Consider the following 18,390-nt stretch of genomic DNA (forward strand, 5'->3'; position numbering starts at 1 on the left):
GAATGAGTCTGGTTTGTTAGTTTGGGTTAGGTTAAACGTGATTGAAAATCTCAAATAGAAATAGCCAAAATAAGATATTTATTCTTCTTTGTTAGAAGTTCAGTAAGTATTCCAAGAATGGTAGGATGATTCCATGACCACCAAGGGTGCCAACCATATTCGATGTGACTACATTCAGTATTCAATGTGATCATTATCTAACATGTAAGTGTAATGGCCACATTTTAGCCAGTAGGAAGAAGGGCAAAAGTAGGAGATATGCTTTATCTTAAAGTCAGCTACAATATAGTTAGTTGCACATGGTACTTTTGCAGACTTCTCACATATAAGATTTTAGTAATCAGACCAGCAGGAAAATGCACTCTTTAAATTGGGTAGCCCTGTGCCCAACTAAAATCATAAGTTATATTACTAAGAAAAAAGAGAAAAATGGTTAGTAGGAGAAAACTATCACCTGACACACATAGGTTTTAAGGTCAGACAAAATTGGGACAAATAACTGTCTGATATTTATCAAGTAAGCGATCTCAATCATTATTTAACCTACTAGAGCCATAATTTATTTCATGTCTAAAATTTGACATGTGGAGATTGCATACTTACCTCCACAAGTTTCTACAAATAATACAGGCAAAATGTCTTCCATTGTATATAATACAATTAGAATGAAACAGAGAAAGCAAGGAGGTGTTGGACATGTACTCTTTATACCAATCTCTATATACTGCTTGAGTATTTTAGATAGTTCAAATTTTTTAGAGGGGTAGGTAGGTTAGGAGTTGAATTTATTTTGTTTTTGTTGTTGTTGTTACAAGGTCATTTCAATGTTTGACAAGAATGGAAATTAGCAAGCAGAAGATTTTCATTAGAATATATAGTCAAAGCCCAACTTATTTCTCATTTTCACCTAAAACCTAATTCATTATTTATGTACCATTACATCAACAATTATAAATAAAATGTACTTAAAAATTGGGGAACGATTTTATAAATACTGTCCTTTTTTATCCTTTACTACAAAAGTGTTGGTATTATAATAATCCTCAAATATTACAAATAAATTAACTTAGGGCCCAGGCAGATTCGCAGTCTTTCCCCAGGTTACACATTATGGTCAGTTACACAAGGAGTATATATAGCAAGCGATACTCACCTGAGGATGCCACTTCATAGACATGAAGGACTGTCTCTACACTGAACTTCATGGTTTTCCTGGTTTACTTTCAAATCATGATTCTTTTCACTCAGCTTCACCTTACTGATGTTAATGATCCACATGAAGTCAAAGGGTTGAGATCCGAGAGTGTTTAAAGAGATGAGAGGGCAAATTTCATTTTCAGAATAGACTTCTTGACAAAAAATAAATGAGATGAATTTAAATTTTCACTATTGCCAGGCTCTTAGAGTCAAAATGGTTTGACCATATTTCAAAATTCATTATACCAACTTCACATCTCAGTTGAGGTTGAGGTTGAGGTTGGACTAAAAAGAAAACATTTGCTTTATTTGATGTCTAGAAGTGTGAGAGAAATGATACAATTACCTGACAGTTTTCTTAAAGAAAGCATAAAAGTTTGCTTTACTAAGACTTCAAACCATGAATATAAAATAACATTAGATATCCATATCATAAAAAGTAGGAAGAGCTGTAAGCTGTAATCATATTAAAAATATTATTTTGCTTTTCTCCTTACCTTTTGATGCTTATAATCCTCTCTCTAGTCTTAAGATGGCACCTATTTTTCTTATGATAAGGGACAAGAATTGGTGAAGCAGAATTCATAAAGAAAGTAAAATAAATGATCAATGACTTTTGATATTAAACACATATACACATACAGAGGAAAGCATCAGAGATAGGATTTTCTACATTTTACCTGTGTGTATAAAGAAATCATGGAAGACTAAGATTACAGGGATTCTTTCACAGTTAAGAGACCTTGATCCTGAGATTGACTATCCAAATATTGAAGACTGTCATGTAAGAGAAACAAAAGTCCAAGTTCACTGTCTTCATTCCAAAGAATAGAGGAAAAAGGAAGAAAGACAAGTCAAGAGCCAAGGTGCTCCTTACTCATTTCTCCTAAAATCCTCTTCACTTCCCTGTTTGGCATCTGTTTGATATCACCTATTTTTGTATGGTGTTTGCATTTATCTTTTTTCATACTTCTATTTTCAAATTATCATATACAAATTGTATCTGTGGTGAGCAACATAAAGTACAAACAACATATAATAGTATTTTTAGTTCAGTTTTTAAAATGAGCATATGTTCAGTTTACCAATAAGGATATTACTGGTGTACTTGGAATTTTCTATCATTTATTTATGCCATCTTTCCTCTGTTACCTTTTTATCTCTTATTTTCTTATTTATTAATTAAATTAATTAATTTATAATGAAAAATTCCTTTCTACTATCTTGTGAGTTATAAATTATACTATTCTTTTGCATCTGCTCCAGAGATTTAAATAGATTATTGACTAGATTCCATTATATGCGAATAGTATTACTTACTTGAGAAAGCAAGAAACTTCTAAGACATTTTCTCAATTTACCCTCCTCCTACACTTTATGTTCTTGCTATCAATTTTGTTCATTAGTTTAAACTTTGAAAAAAAATTATAATTATTACTTTATAGTCAATATTCATTTTGATTTATCAGCACATTATCCCTTTCTATTGCTTTTTATTATTTCATTCTTTTCTGTGCTTGCACTGAGGATCATTATTCCATTTCCATGAAGAATTTTATTTAGCAAGAATTTCTTTTAAAATAGGTCCACTGGCTATAAATCCTCTTAGTTTTTGATTATTTATAAATATTTTCGTTTTGTCTTTATTCTTAAGGGTTTTTTTTTTTCTGGAAATAGACTTCTTCTAGCAGTTAATTTCTTTCACCATTTTAAAGATGTCATTTCATTATCTTTGGCTTCGATAGTACTAGTAAGGAATCAGTTATCACTTTTATTTTCACTTTGAAGTTAATATCCCAGTTATAAGTTATAATTTTTCTGAATGCTTTAGGGATTTTTGTGGGTTTTTCTTTTGTAATTTCTTATGTTCAGAGAGTTTATTATGATGTGCCAAGGTTTGTTTTTATTTGTATTTACTTTACTTGCAATGAATAGTATTCCTTGCTTTTCATCGGCATGGAAATATTATCAGCTATTATTTATTAAAATATTCTTCTGTTCATTCTTTCTCTTTAGTGGAACTCCAAGAACACATATGTAGACTTTTTCATGGAAATACACATATTTTCTATACTTATTTCTTTATTTTTCATCATAGTTTTTTCTCAGCTTCGCTCAGAATTTTTTCCCTCACAAGTATTCTAAATTCTAAATTGCTAATTCTTGCTTCATCTGAATCTATTCTTATGGTAAGTGCCATCATCTGTGGTCAGTTATTAAAGAGTTTGAATCTAGCTTTGATGGGTTTCTCACCTTCCTGCACATCTCCTGGCCTGCAACATTTTTAAACTGGTTAGTGGTGTCATTATTTTTTTCTTTTTTATAGCCCATTGTTTTTCTTTCATAGATGGAACATTTCATGAATCTGAGGATACCAATTAGAGGGTTTAGCAAGTTTCTGTGTCTTCCAGAGTCAATTGTTTTTATTCGTATTTCTCTTTCACATTGCAAGGTATTTGGTAATCCACGATCATTCATATTTAAGAAAAAGGAAAAATAATATGAACATGAGCTCTTTATAGGTTGGTGATATTTATTGATTTGGAGCCTTTTCTAGGATATACAGGAATAGATCCAGTAATTGTCTTGGTGTACCCCTAAATTCCAGAACAAAGAAGGCCTCCATACAAGCTGTATTGATTTTTCACAGGTCACTTTTTCAGTTCATTTTGAAAAGTATTTTTTTTCTTTTGTGGATTGAACATCTGGATTTCAGTCATTCTATTCTTATAAATAGGCGTGCTACCTCTGCTGTATGCAGAAGTTGAATTAACTCTTGTATATTTTCATCTCATATTTTTCCATTCTACATTTTATTTGGTGCCTGTTCTAAATCACATCAAGAAAATGGAATTCCTTTTGCTGCAGTCATCTTTATTAGAACTTTATACTGTGGCTTCCTCTACCTTGGTTTATCAATTATTGCTTTCCACACGTAGCAAAAGTTTTAAACAGTTCCCATCCACTAATTAGCTCCCTCTGGCACTCTTGATTTTAGTGAATTTGTACCTTTTTTATTCCTTTTCAATTCTTTTAACAGGATCTCAGAAAAATAGCTGACAAATATATAGTAGGTTACTTGAATCTCTTCAGCTAACTATTTCTTGACTGTTCCATGGATCTGAAAATATTAACATATGACTGATCTCATTCTTAGATTTTATATCTTATTAGTCTAACTGTTCAGAGTTTAATTTCATTTATAAGACCTGATGACAGCTTATTTTATCCTATATGCTTCCAACATGGTTTACAATGTGTGCCTCCATTGAAAGACCCTATCCGTACATTAAAATGAAAGAAGGCTTTGATAGGAGAGATTTCTAATATGTGTTTAAAAAAAATCTTATACTTAGATTTTACTACTTTAAAGTTCCTATAAAATATTTTAATGTTTATCAATTTCAAAAAAAATGGGTAAATTTACATGGGATATAAAATCAGGGTAGCCGGCATGCCAGGTAAAATACAAATAATGTATAGCCCGTCCTTTGTTCTAGAATTTAAGTTATATGTTAACTATTTAGTTTCATTTTCTTCAGAGATTTCCGGAAAAATAAAATGAAAAAGAAAATTTTTAATACATATCAATTAATTAAAATTATAGAGAAATTAGTTTAATATCATTTTGTAATATGATAGGACTAGGAACCATTTAATCAAAATATGATTGAATAATGACTTTAAAATATCTTACATTTGAATGTGTGACTCATAAATCAGTGTTAATTTCTGACTCATAATAATGCTTTCCTCATGTCTTTTATATTTTTATTTTAGCACTGGACAGATAGTCTACTCTCACATGAAAAATCTATATTATTTTGCACTGGCAATGTTTTATTTCCCAATGAGGGAGTATAATTCTTTAAGATAAAATGCCAGCTTCAAGCTAAATACTTACAAAGAACATATTTATTTACAAACAACTTTTCATGTTAATGCATAGATATGCTTCTTTCCAGATGACTAGAAAAAGCATTAATGTATTAGACTTTCACTAAAAAGCCAAGGAGAATTTGTGATTTTTTTAGTAGTTTAGGTAATAAGACCATGAAAATAAAGAACACAGCCACTTAAAGCAAGAGTCCTCAAAGTTTGTGGTTTTTTTCACCTATCAGCCAACACTTGAGTGCTTAACAGGTGCCAAATATTTAACATGCATTATCTAAATGAATCCTTATTGCAATTCTATAAGTTAGAGAATGTTTTGACGTATTTTAGGACCAGAAAATGGATAGAAAATTTTAATCCACTCAATTGGTAAGTTACATAACCAGGATATGACCCAGGATTGTCTGACTGTAGGGTCAGTGTTATCGATAATTTATTCCATAATTATTTTTGAACACCTAACCATTAGCCAGATGATTTTTATGGCACTAAGGATGCGATAGTAAATAATTCATATGTAGCCCTAGTCCCTACAGACATTACATTCTAGTAAGAAAAAAACATTGGGTAGTGGAAAAAATAAGTCAAAGATGATTTGCATGCAACATTGTTGATGACTTTGGGTAGGCTAAGTGCTCAGAGCTGATATGTTGAATTTGATGTGCTTTCTGAATATTACACTGAAAATTTCAAGTAGGAAATAATCTAGATTGGTCAGAAACTCAGAAGCTAGCTCTACATGTCCAGATTTTGACATTTGCTGATTAATAATTAAGAATATTTCATGAAGAGGAAGTATAAACAGCAATAGGAGTAACTGTGCCTGGACTAAAAGGGAAATCCTATCAATGAGACATTGACCATAATGCAATAAAATTACAAATTCACCCAACGTGACATAGCCACAGGTAGGGGACCCTGAGGGTAACTACACAGTTATCCGCTTAGTTGGGTTCACCAGGCTTGGGGCAGCCACCTCAGATGCTTATATAACAGACTTCAAGTTGGCATGGCTCAGACTTTATTGACTGACTTCCTCATAGTACCTGCCAACAGCATCACAGTATAATGCCGCATTACAGTACAGACAGAAATTGACCATGAGCAGCATTTTCACTTACTGAATAATAGCTGGGTTCAGAACAAGAAACATATTATTGAACAATGCATGAATCTCTGAACTAGAAAAAGAGATAGATGATCACATAAGAAGTGGAAAACCATCCACTTTCTTCTAGTATAGCCTCACTCAATGCCTGAGGCTAATTAGATAAGTCTCACTGTGTGTTAAGGTTGTAAGAACTTTCTTTAAAATACAGAAACTGAAACCCAGGGAAAAAGAATGGGTTTCCTCATAAGAGCAGAAAAAAATAGAACAGAGACAAGTGGATGTCAAAACCAACTTCCTTTGTTTAGCATTTTGCCCAATGTTAGCTACATTTTTTTTTTAAAAAAAAATCTTTCTAATTGTCCTGTTTAAAATGTGAAATTAGTACAACACAATGCATAGTGAAAATTGAGACTAAAGTTAAATAACTTTAATATAGTCCCCTATATGCTTATACCCTCATCTGCATTACTGGAGATAGTAAAAATTACAGTGCAAGCAATTATTTCTCAAAAATTTAGAAACTATTGCTTTGAAATTTTACCAATTACATTTAATCTTAAGAAGTTAACTTAAAAACAATATAAGGTGATTTCTCATTATTTTATACCATCTTTATTCTCTTGTTTGAATTTTATTCCTTTAAAACTATTTCTCCATGCTTATTTACTCATTAGTAAAAAAGAATTTTCCAACTATACAACATTCTCATTACTTTTATCTTTTCTAGGTTATATGTGCATTTCTATGAGTTTTTAATTGTTTATGAATCAATAAATAGACCCTTGCATTGAACAATGAGATAGGGGAGACCAAATTAGAGTAATAGCAAAACAATAGATCATACTTTAGAAACTTACCAATCAATTCTTAGTTTTTGGCGGAACCTCCATACTGTTTTCTATAGTGGCTGTACCAATTTGTAATCCCACCAGCAGTGTACGAGGGTTCCTTTTTCTCTGCATCCAACACTTGTTATTACTTGTCCTATTGATTATAGCTATTCTAACAGGCGTGAGATGGTATCTCATTGTGGTTTTGATTTGCATTTCCCTAACAGCTGGTGATATTAAGCATCTTTTCATATATTTGTTGGCCACCTGTATATCCTCTAGGGAGACGTGTCTGTTCAAGTCCTCTGCCAATTTTTTGATTGGATCATTTGTTTTTTTGTTGTTATTGAATCATATGAGTTCTTTGTATATTTTAGATATTAGGCCCTTATCGGAGGTGTTGCTTGCAAATGTATTTTCCCATTCGGATGGTTGTCTCATTACCTTGTTTATGATTTCTTTTGCTAAGCAGAAGCTTTTTAGCTTGATGTAGTCCCATTCATTTATTTTTGCTTTTACTTCCTTTGCCTTTGTGGTAAAATTCATAAAATCCTCTTTAAGCCCAAAGATTTGAAAACTCCTATCTAAAAAGATATTTTCACACCGATGTTCATAGCAGCATTATTCACAGTGGGCAGGATATGGAAGCAACTGAAGTGTCCTATGACAGATGATTGGCTAAAGAAGCAGTGGCACATATATACAATGGAATATTACTTAGCCATAAGAAGAGTTGAAATACTTCCATTCGCGACAACCTGGATGGACCTCGAGATAATCATGCTAAGCAAAATAAGCCTGAAGGAAAAAGTTGAAAATCACATGCTATCACTTATATGTGGGATATAAACCCAAAAAAAAAAAAAACAAATGAACAGGACAAAGAAAAACTCAGGGACTTGAACAATGGACTAGTGGTTACCAGAGGGTAGGGAGTGGGGGAGAAGGGGAGAGGTAAATGGGGTAGTAGAATATATAGATGTCAAATGATAATGTACACCTGAAAATTACATAATTGTCTTAACCAATGTTGCCTCAATAAACTTAATCAAAAAATAAATACATAAAATAATCTTAAAAAAAAAGTCTCCTATGTGCCCATGAGACAATTATTTATTATAATATATGATAATAATATACAACTTTTGGATATTTTAAAAGAGATTAATGAGGCAATGTAATAGCCTGTTTGAAATGCAGTAAGCAATCAAAACTATCAGAAAATTCCCCACTCACAAATTTAGCTCTATAACAAGTAGGGTGTTTTTTTCCATTCCATAAAACGTTGGGGTTATCTCACTGAGACGTAATGATAAGTACACTCATTCCTCCAACATATACAATTAATCGTTAATATAAAGCTAATCTTGAAATTTTAAAAATCATCAAATAAAAATTAACAAAAAGAGTTAGAAGATGGGAGCTGAAATTACAGAACATTTTCTTTGACCACAGTGCAACAAAATTACAAATCAATTATAAAAATTATGGGGAAAAATAACTTACATTTTTAAACAAACAGACATATGTACATGCACATACATATACACACACACACATATAGTAGAAACTATTGAAAAAGAAAACAAGAAACATTAGGGACTTTTTTTATATCAAATGAAATAGATAAAACTTTAACAAGACTGATTAAGTAAAAATAGGGATGCCACACTTAGAGAGCCTAACTATAATTATAGTAGCTAATTGTATGACAGTAGTATTTAAACTGTAATTCAATACGTTTGAGATTATATAACATAGATCATTTTATATAAAATTTAATTACCTAAAAGAAATAGAAAATATGAATTAACCTATGATGTTGAAAGTATTTTCAAGAAAAATTTAAAGTTTTCCCACAGTTAAAGCACCTATCCTACCATCTAAAACATAAATTTTACCAAACCTCCAAGTGACAGACAACATATTTTTTATTCCAAATGTTCCAGAGAATAAAAAGAATGTGACAAAATCGATTTTATGAGGCTAATGTTGCTTTGATTTCATAACCAAATGAGAAAATACAAAACAAATATTGATGAATCTCATTTCTGAATGCTTACAATACTAACAACAATTCAAATGTTTGTTTTTAATTACTCATGACCAAATAAGATTCATTTCAAGAATCTAGGAAAAATTCTACATTATTTCATTATAAATATATCAATATTTCCAATAAACTGGAAGATTAAAGAAGAATCACTACAGTTTTCATCCTAGTAGGTGTAGAAAATCTAAGCACATCTCCTGATAAAGAGCAAAAGTGAATGAAAAAATAGTATAAATAGGATCAACAAATCTACCCTTAATATATCTGTAATCTAGCAAAAAATAAAGACACAGTAAGAATCCATTAAAAAAAAATTTCTGTGAGATAATTCAATAAATAATTTTCTGCAGAAAGGGGGAGAGGTGCAGGGGGTCCAAAACTGTGGTGGTAGTAATTTTGAAAAATAAAAATTTTGAAAAATATTGAACTAGTACTATAAATTGTATTGTATCTCAATGAGTGTTTAACATTTTGCATGATATACACATATATTTCCTCTGAAAATGACTTTAAACAGTGTATCCATTAGGGCCTGAGCAGAAAATAAACGAACACTCAAAATGGATATAGAAGAGTTTTAAAAGAATAATTTAAATGTATGGGTAATTTAAGGAAAAACAACGGACAGTACCCAGTATGGCATTACTATTTTTGCCTCTAAGATTAATTTATTGTCTTTTACCAAATAAAATTTTGTATCCTCGAAATAGGATGCACAAAATTTTTTCATGAACTACTCTTACCATTGTAAGATCATTTCGACTTGGTGAGATACCATCTGATACCAAAAATATTAGCTGCTGGCAATATTCTTTTCATAAAGAAATGTGGGAAAAGATATAGAAGCAAGAAAAACTAGCATAAAACAAATGTGTTTCAGTCCCTACTTCATTAGCTGATTATGAAGCATAAGTTAACCACAACTATCCACTTTGACTGCCCGTTCCATATAGTCATTAATCTCTCCCAGTACCTGGCTCTAGTTTTCCATTGACCAGGGAAACTCAGCAAGAGAATACTAAAAGGTGCCTCAGTGAATCCTCTGTGTGCTAGAAATTGTCTCCCTTCCCCTCACTGTATACTACAACTCACATATCCTCTTGGCAATTGGAGTTTGTCACACTGAGTCTTTCTTTAACTGTTGATGAATGTGGAGCCCAAATGGCAGGTGGTATTCTCAGCTTCTAGTTAAGGAGAACCCTTACTATGTACACTGGTAGAAAAATTCCTCCCTTAGACACAAGGATATTTAAACCGACCAATACTGAAAGATGCTGAGACAGGTAACATAAATCTTTAAGTACGTTATTAATTGTTTAGAGTGGTCACGCATTTTTATGCCTTGGTTTCCAACCTGTGCATTCTGGTTATGAAGTAAGTGGTTACTGGTCTAAGACATTACTGAGACTTTTAGGATAGTATCACTATGTCTCATAATATATTATCTTCCCGCTGATGCCATAGCTAAGTCTTGAACAACCCATCCCACTCTAATCAATCTGATTCCTTCTTATTAGTGGAACATAGAATAAAACTAATGAATTCTATGGTTGTGAGCTGCTGCCTCAATTCTAGAGCATGCCTGTGGTCAGAGACATTGTGTGAATACCATTTTCATTAATAACACCTTCTATAAAGTCCTAAATATGGTGCTTGCAGAAGAGCTTTATGTTAAATAGCAAATATCTACCAGGAGTATGTTTTCACTCTGTAAAAACATCCTTCCATCATAGACAGTGTCTAACGTAATCATGGGTTTTGAGGGAGCTTGCTGGAATCCACAGGAAAAGGTGACATTGTAGATTTAGCCTTGGCCTCTGTTGTTGGAAAGATGGGCATTTGGAAATAGTAGTAGCCAAAAGCAGCTCTACTTCCACTGGAAACAGATACTACTAAAATGGTCACAGTGCACGTGGTTTACTTAGGAGATACAGGAAAATTCAGCAGTGGAATGGTGAAGTGATACAGGGGGAAAAAGATAGCCAGCAAATAAGGGCTGAGTTATGAAGCCAGCAGCCACAATGGACAAATGGAGTTTCTTTAACTCAAGAGGAAACTAAGAATAAGCATAAGACATACATTTCAGAACTGACCCATCTTAATATGAGGGAGCTAAGGTATTGATAGATAGATAGATAGATAGATAGATAGATAGATAGATAGATAGATATAGATAGATATAGATATATAGATATATATAGATATATGTATACATATATACATACATACATATATATATAATCAGTCATTATTTGAAATCTACTCCTAGTGGTATTTAATTCCCAGGAAATTCTGGTCTAATGCATGTGTGAAAGAACGGCTAGAAAAAAAAAAAATTCTGAGACATATATGCACATGTTGTCAGTTTGAAGTCATCTAAACACACTGAAAAGATAGGGTCCAAGGTATTATTGGCAGGGCACTGACAGCAACTGCTACAGCCTTCATCTCTGAGACTGTGACCACTTTGTATATATAATAATTGAGCAAACATCAGAAGGCTTTAGAAGTAGGGGTGGAATAGGGGCAGGGGAAGAAACTGACATCCTAAAACAATTTATGATGTTATTAAGAATCTCCTCTGGTAATAAATGCACTCTAGTGACACTTATGTAGGTCATAACAATGCCTAACCTGAGAGGTCCATTTACACCCTTCTCCTTGAAACCTCCTTGTCATCAATTTTCCTATCTTGATCTCTTGACAAGTTTTTTGTCAGACAGTCAAACCATTAGCAATTGACCATGAAGCAGGCAATAGTTTTTTCTACATGACATAGATAACTAAATGTCACAGCCAGAGATATGCTTACTGGGGACCAACTCTTTGGAGCCAATTCTGGATCATGAATGTAAAGCAGCAACTTCTGGTAGGTGCCTGCAAAGCATCCCATTTCATCACTGTTTCCTCCCCATAATCATATGTAGAGAATTCCTCATGAATGTGAGCTGAGGAAGAGGCAGTTAGGCAATGGAAGCAGGTATCAAAGGAAGATGTGTCTGTTTGTGCCATTTTCTGGAAGCTTCTGGACTTGCTTGAAAACTGTGTTGTATTTCTATTTCACGGTGAAATACAAAACCATGCTCCAGAGTGTGTAAATTGTATGATTCAATGAATTAGTAGGACATATTTCATGGCATTAGCAAGTATTCAGTCTTCAGTGGTCCCATCCACAGAAGCTGCTTTCAAATGGAGAATATATTGTCTGCAGAAGATGACATGACTTATTCAAAAACCCTAAAGATCTTATTAGTGATTGCCAGAAGCTCCATACAGCATCTCTGTTTGCCACAGACCTTTTCAACATATTTGGATGTGCTGAGTCATAAGAACCCAAGTGGCAGGGCAGCTTGTAGCACAGCCTGGACCCTCTATATGATTTTTCTTGCTCTGGCCCCACTCAAAACTGGCAGCCTGCAGGCAAATTTTGGCAAGAGCCAAAAGAGCCTGCAGAGCGAGAGATATGGCAGTCACAGCGTAGGGAGGCAACCCAGCCAATGCTCAGTAGATTTAGGGCATCTATGTCATATTCATAAAGCAGCTTCTGCTAATCAACAGATGAGAACAGATGCACTACTACTTTCTTTTGTAACAAATAGTAAATTTATTGGCATTTAAAAATTCCTCAACCAACTTTCCAGGAATAGTTACAAGAGTTGGACAAAATATATATATATATATATATATATATATATACTATACACACACACACAACCATTTCCACTACCAACAACAAAACAGGTTTTTGAAGACATTGCACTGGAAAGCATCATGACCTTGAGGACTTAATGACCCAAGGTCCATAGTGGGGATAAAAAGGAAATGCATTGATGTGGTGAACTTGACCTTTGCCATCAGTGTTTTCCTTAAGGTCATATACCACTAGAGATATGGCATAGAGTCCAAGGAGAAAACAAAGCACTAGAGCCTGTGGCTGAGGTTATAAAAATTGGAATTTAAGGGCCCAAAGGTGTTTGTTATGTCATGCTCAATGAAGAGAACCACATTATAAATAGCTCTTAATCCATCAGTCAGGAATCAATGTATGAATTCCATGGTTACTAAGTGTATAGATTTGTACTATATATTTTGAGAATGGAGAAATAACCACAGGGTGGTCCTTTGTCCCACAGAACCCTGTGAGACACAATCAGACCCAAACTGTCCTTCAAATTCCAGAGTCCTGCTATGACTCATGAAACATAGAGGACTTCTAGATCTCTAGTCATAAGAGGATATTTAAGAGTTGGCATCTGATAATCATCGGAAGATCTAGATATCTCTCTTTTCCCATTACAAAGTCACCCTGGTAAATTGTTACAGGACACTTTTAGAAAGGTTCATACTTATTCAAAGGAAATAGTTGACCCATGTATCTTGAGACCTAACAGTTCATGTTTTATTCTTTTTTAAAATTATCATACAATTAAATTGACTTTTTAGGTACAGTTCTATGAATTTTAAAACATTTATAGATACATGTAACCACCACTACAATCAGAATACAGAACAATTCTAATAGCCCAAAACACCCTCCCATACCTTCCCTTTATATTCACACCAACTTCCCAAACCTGGCACCCGCTGATCTGTTCTCTGTTACTACAATTTTGCCTTTTCCAAAATGTTATATAAATGGAATTATATGCCGTGTAACTTTTCAAGACTGGTTTCTTTCACACAGCTTAATGTCTTTGACTCATCTAAATTGTTGTGTGAGTCAGTATTCCATTCCTTTTTGTTGTTGTAGTATTGTGCAGATGTGCCACAGCTTATTGATTCACCTACTGAAGCACATTTGGATTGTTCCCACTCTTTGAAAATTATTAATGGAGCTGTTATAAACATTTGAGTAGCTGTTATAAACGTTTGAGTATGGATTTTTTGTGTGAACATAGTTTTTATTTCTCTGTAGTAAATATATAGTAGTAGGGTTTCTGGGACATATATTAAGTATATGTCTAATTTTATAAGAAAATGCCAAATTGTTTTCCAGAGTGGCTGTGCCATTTTGCTTACTCACCAGCAATGCATGAGAGTTCCATTTGCTCTATAAACTTGCTAGGACTTGTCGTTCATTGTCAATATTCTTTATTTTAGCTATCCTAATAGATGTGTAGTGTGTTGCATCATGGCATAGTTTTAATTTGCATTTTCATAAAGGATGATGATTGTGAAATCTCTCATGTGCTAAATTGCCTTCCATATCACCTATGTTGGTGAAATGTCTAAGTCTTTTCTCAATTTTTTTTTTAATTGGATGATATGTGTTCTTTCCATTGAACTTTTTAGATTATTTTATTTTAAGATTAGATTTTATTTTAGATTTTCTATATATGCCTAGCATAATGGCAAGCAATAAATAAATAGCTTCTTGATATTGATGGCCCTAATATGAGACCACAACAAAGCAACTGAAAAAAAGAGAAAACTTGATTCACTGAAGGTAATTTAACAAAGTTTATATGTTATAATCACTAAGATTGATCCTTAAGAGAAGGTAGGGGGCAAATGTTCTATTATTCGCTCTCAGCTGTAGACAGCCTATAGTAAGAAAAATGCAGTTAATAAAGCCAATATAACAAGGGGAAAAAAACAAAGGAAGTTGTGAAATATATGTGCCTTGATTTCAGGGTTAGTCAGAAAAATGGGTGCTTTGGGTCAGAAACTTACCTTAATTCGGTAGATGCAACAATATAAATAGTTTTGGGATATACAGAGGTTACAGAAAGATCTTTTTATTCTTTAATATGGGAAATTACAACTGATTGTTTTAAGTTGTACTCTGTGATCTCAATATTACTATAAATAACTTAAGATTAGTTTATAATACCTGGCTATTGTTTCATTATTTTCCTTCCAATTGATTCCTAAAAGACTCTAGCCCACTGTTCATTTTTTCAGGTTAAATATTGTTTGGTATATAAAACTGCCTCTCATTTCTTACATTGTAAACTAGCAGAGCATCTTCATACCAATGTTTGATTTCGACTTCCATCAGTTTTAAAATCTAGATGCAAAGTGGACAAAATGATTTATCATCATTGCCAGTCTTCTTTCATCTGTGAGCAAGAGCTTTCAGCATGAAGAAAAACTCATAGCCTTATGTTAGTTTTACAATATTATCTTTGTTACATATACTTTTTTATAATTACTCAGATAAGCAGCATATCTGATTACTTAAACAAAAATTATTGTTTTGTGTTTTACTTAGAAGAATAAATTAAATTTCTGGGAAACATACTTTAGAACATAAGAATCCAGTATATTAAAGAATAAATTAACCCACAAAAAAATTAATCACATGGATTCCAGACAAATATCATGTAGGGCTATTAAAAAGAACAATTAAAAAATGAGGTGTAAAACTGCAGTTTAAAGGCACTGTAGAAATATAAACATTTCTTGTAGAAAAATGAAACAACTTTCTTTAGATAATGTGCTTCTATGAAAACTATTTCCCAAATAACTTTAAGAATTTAAACCTAAATTTATATAGGAAACATAAACAGAACCTGAAAAGTGAAGATAACTGTGAGGGAGACTATTTCAAAAGAGTGAAATGAGGAAAAAGCCATCAAAGGGTACTGAAGGGACTGTGGGAAAGCTAGATAAATAAAAGCAACGGGGACCAAATGATCTGAGTGAAAAAAACTTAAACTTACTGATCAGACAAAATTCTGTCAGAATGAGTCCTTGCTGGGTAGACCTTCTAGATATGATTGTGAAGAACTTTCCAATAGATCTTTAAGTGTCATATATATTTTGTTTACAGGAAAATGCTAAGTGACAGGCATATCATAGTAGAGGTCTGGTTAACATCTCCTTTATGAATAAATAAGTAAATCTGCTGAAGTAGAAAGATTGGAGATTTGCTCTCAAAATTACTCTGCTCTACCCTTGCATTTAAAAGTTCTGTTATCCACAGTACAAATTTAGTGTAGGCAAAATGAGAGGGAGACATAGAGACAGAGACAGAGACAGAGAGAGAAACAAGCATGAGGCACTTCACTCATACAAACCCGAGACAGCAACTGTACTCATTTAGTGTCCAACCTTCCTGTGTTCCCTCCCAGGACAGAGGCACACACTGAGAAGAAAACTGCTGGGAGGAGAAATAGAATTGAGCAGAAAAATGACAAAATTTCCGTACTTTGGAACATTTCACAAAAACAATAGAAGAGAAAGATCTGAGAAGTTAGAAACATTACCCAAACCTCAGGGTAATGTTCAGGAAAACTAAATTTACATAAAAATTAAGTTTGAGAAAACTAAATTCACATAAAAATGAACAGGAGACATTTCAAGGCCAAATCCCATGCAAAGTTAATGTTGAGAAAAAAGAAAATCAGGAGTAGAATAACATATCTACAGGCCAAAAAAGACATGACTGTGAAGTAGATCAAAACTTAACTTTCTCTTTCATGACAGTAAGAAAATAATATAAAAGATGAAAGAACAGAAATCAGAAGTGGAAAATCTCAGAAATGATCAGAATTCAGGTTAGAATTTAAAAAAAAAGAAAAAATTCAGAAAATGAATTCAAATAAGAAGAAACACAGGACTGAATAATTGGCTTTTTGATGTAAGAAAAACTTGAAGGTATAATGAGGACATCTTTTAAATCAAAAAGGAAAAAAGATAAAGGCTTGGTTTGAGAGAAAGTGACAAATATTTAAGATAGGAGTCTCTGAAGAAAAATATCAATTTCTTGCAAAGAAACAGCAAATACTAAAAACTACAATTTTAGAAAAAATTTCTAAGATAAAAATAATTTGATAAGCATATCGTGTGCTTCAGAATATCAGTACAGAATGATGAACAACAAAACATAGGCTAGTAAAATTCCTACTCTTAAACAACAAAAAACACGAAAAATTCCTTGAGCACCTAGGAAAAACAGTAGTACATGACATATTAGGGTACAAAATTAAATTATCATCTGACTTTTCAAAACAATGTTTTATGTCAGAAAAAATGAAAAAGAAAACATATTTAAGAGACTCAAGAAAAGAAAATGTGATCCAAGGATTCATATCCTATAAAACTAACTTTCCATAAAGGGTACAAATTGCTACCAACATGCAAGAACTAGTAGGCTATTTTTCTTATGAGATCTTCCTGAAGAATCTACTAGAGGAAGAGCTTCAAATAATCAAAATGACTAGAGAGACATTAGCATAAGGACTGACAGTTCCTTTCAGAACCAGGGCTAAATAATGGCATAACTGACCAATAAGGGAAATCTGCCTATGGTTAGGATTCTACAAATAGTATCGCTTGGTTACCAAATAAATAGTAGATAAATCATGTGTTTATAATAGTTTTTCCAATTAATGTATTTTAAAAGATGCAATAGAATTAGAATATGGCTAATTTACAACCCCGAATAATTAATATATCTAAATGTGATTATCAACAGCTGCAGACATCGCAAAATGTGAAACTATCAGACACTATACATGTAATAATGAAAGAGCACGCCATTCCCAATAGGCTTGCAAAAGGAATAAAACATGAATTTTAACAAGCCTCTGGATCCAGCTGCCAGTTTCCAGGAAATATGGAGGACAGAAGCACAAGTTGAAGTGTGTATCAAGATTATGCAACCTACAAAATCCAGACCAGAAAATGCTACAGGTCACAAGGGCCTCAGGGTCTTCAATATATAAATTATAAGGAAAAGGAAGAAACACAAGCCACAAGAGAAAACATGTAGATTATAAAAAACTTAAAAGGCATCAAAACTGCTTTATATTTTTGTTTTAATCAGCAAAACTGAACTGTAGTGTCTGAGAATGAACACTTGGGTAACAAGACCAATAAAAATAAATGAAAGGGATTGCTATTAAGATCAGAACCGTGGTTACTCATGGAGATGGAGGGGGTGTGATTGAGAGGGGGCACAAGGCAATTTCCTGGAGCGGTGGTTTACAGGAGTGTTCAACTTACAGTAACTGCTTAAGCTGTACATATTTTGTGTGGTTTTTCATGTATGCATTTCAATGTAAAATAAAAAATAAATAAATAAAAACCTAATTTAAAATTCACCTAATCTTTTATGGTTTGTATACATAGTAGTTTATAATTCCAAGTTCCTCTTGTTAGATACGTAAGTTATTTCCAATTTTTACTATATAAAGAATTTTGTAATGAACAGAATTGAAGTAAATCTTCATGTACATCTGTAATTATATCTTTAGAATAAATCTCAGAAGGAAAATTGTTGGATCAAAGGGGATGCACATTTCATGGCTTTTAGTATATTTTGATAGAACATACTTCAAAACATGCAAATTCTTATT

Source organism: Rousettus aegyptiacus, unplaced genomic scaffold, assembly GCF_014176215.1.
Source record: "Rousettus aegyptiacus isolate mRouAeg1 unplaced genomic scaffold, mRouAeg1.p scaffold_m13_p_3, whole genome shotgun sequence".
Lineage (NCBI taxonomy): Eukaryota > Metazoa > Chordata > Mammalia > Chiroptera > Pteropodidae > Rousettus > Rousettus aegyptiacus.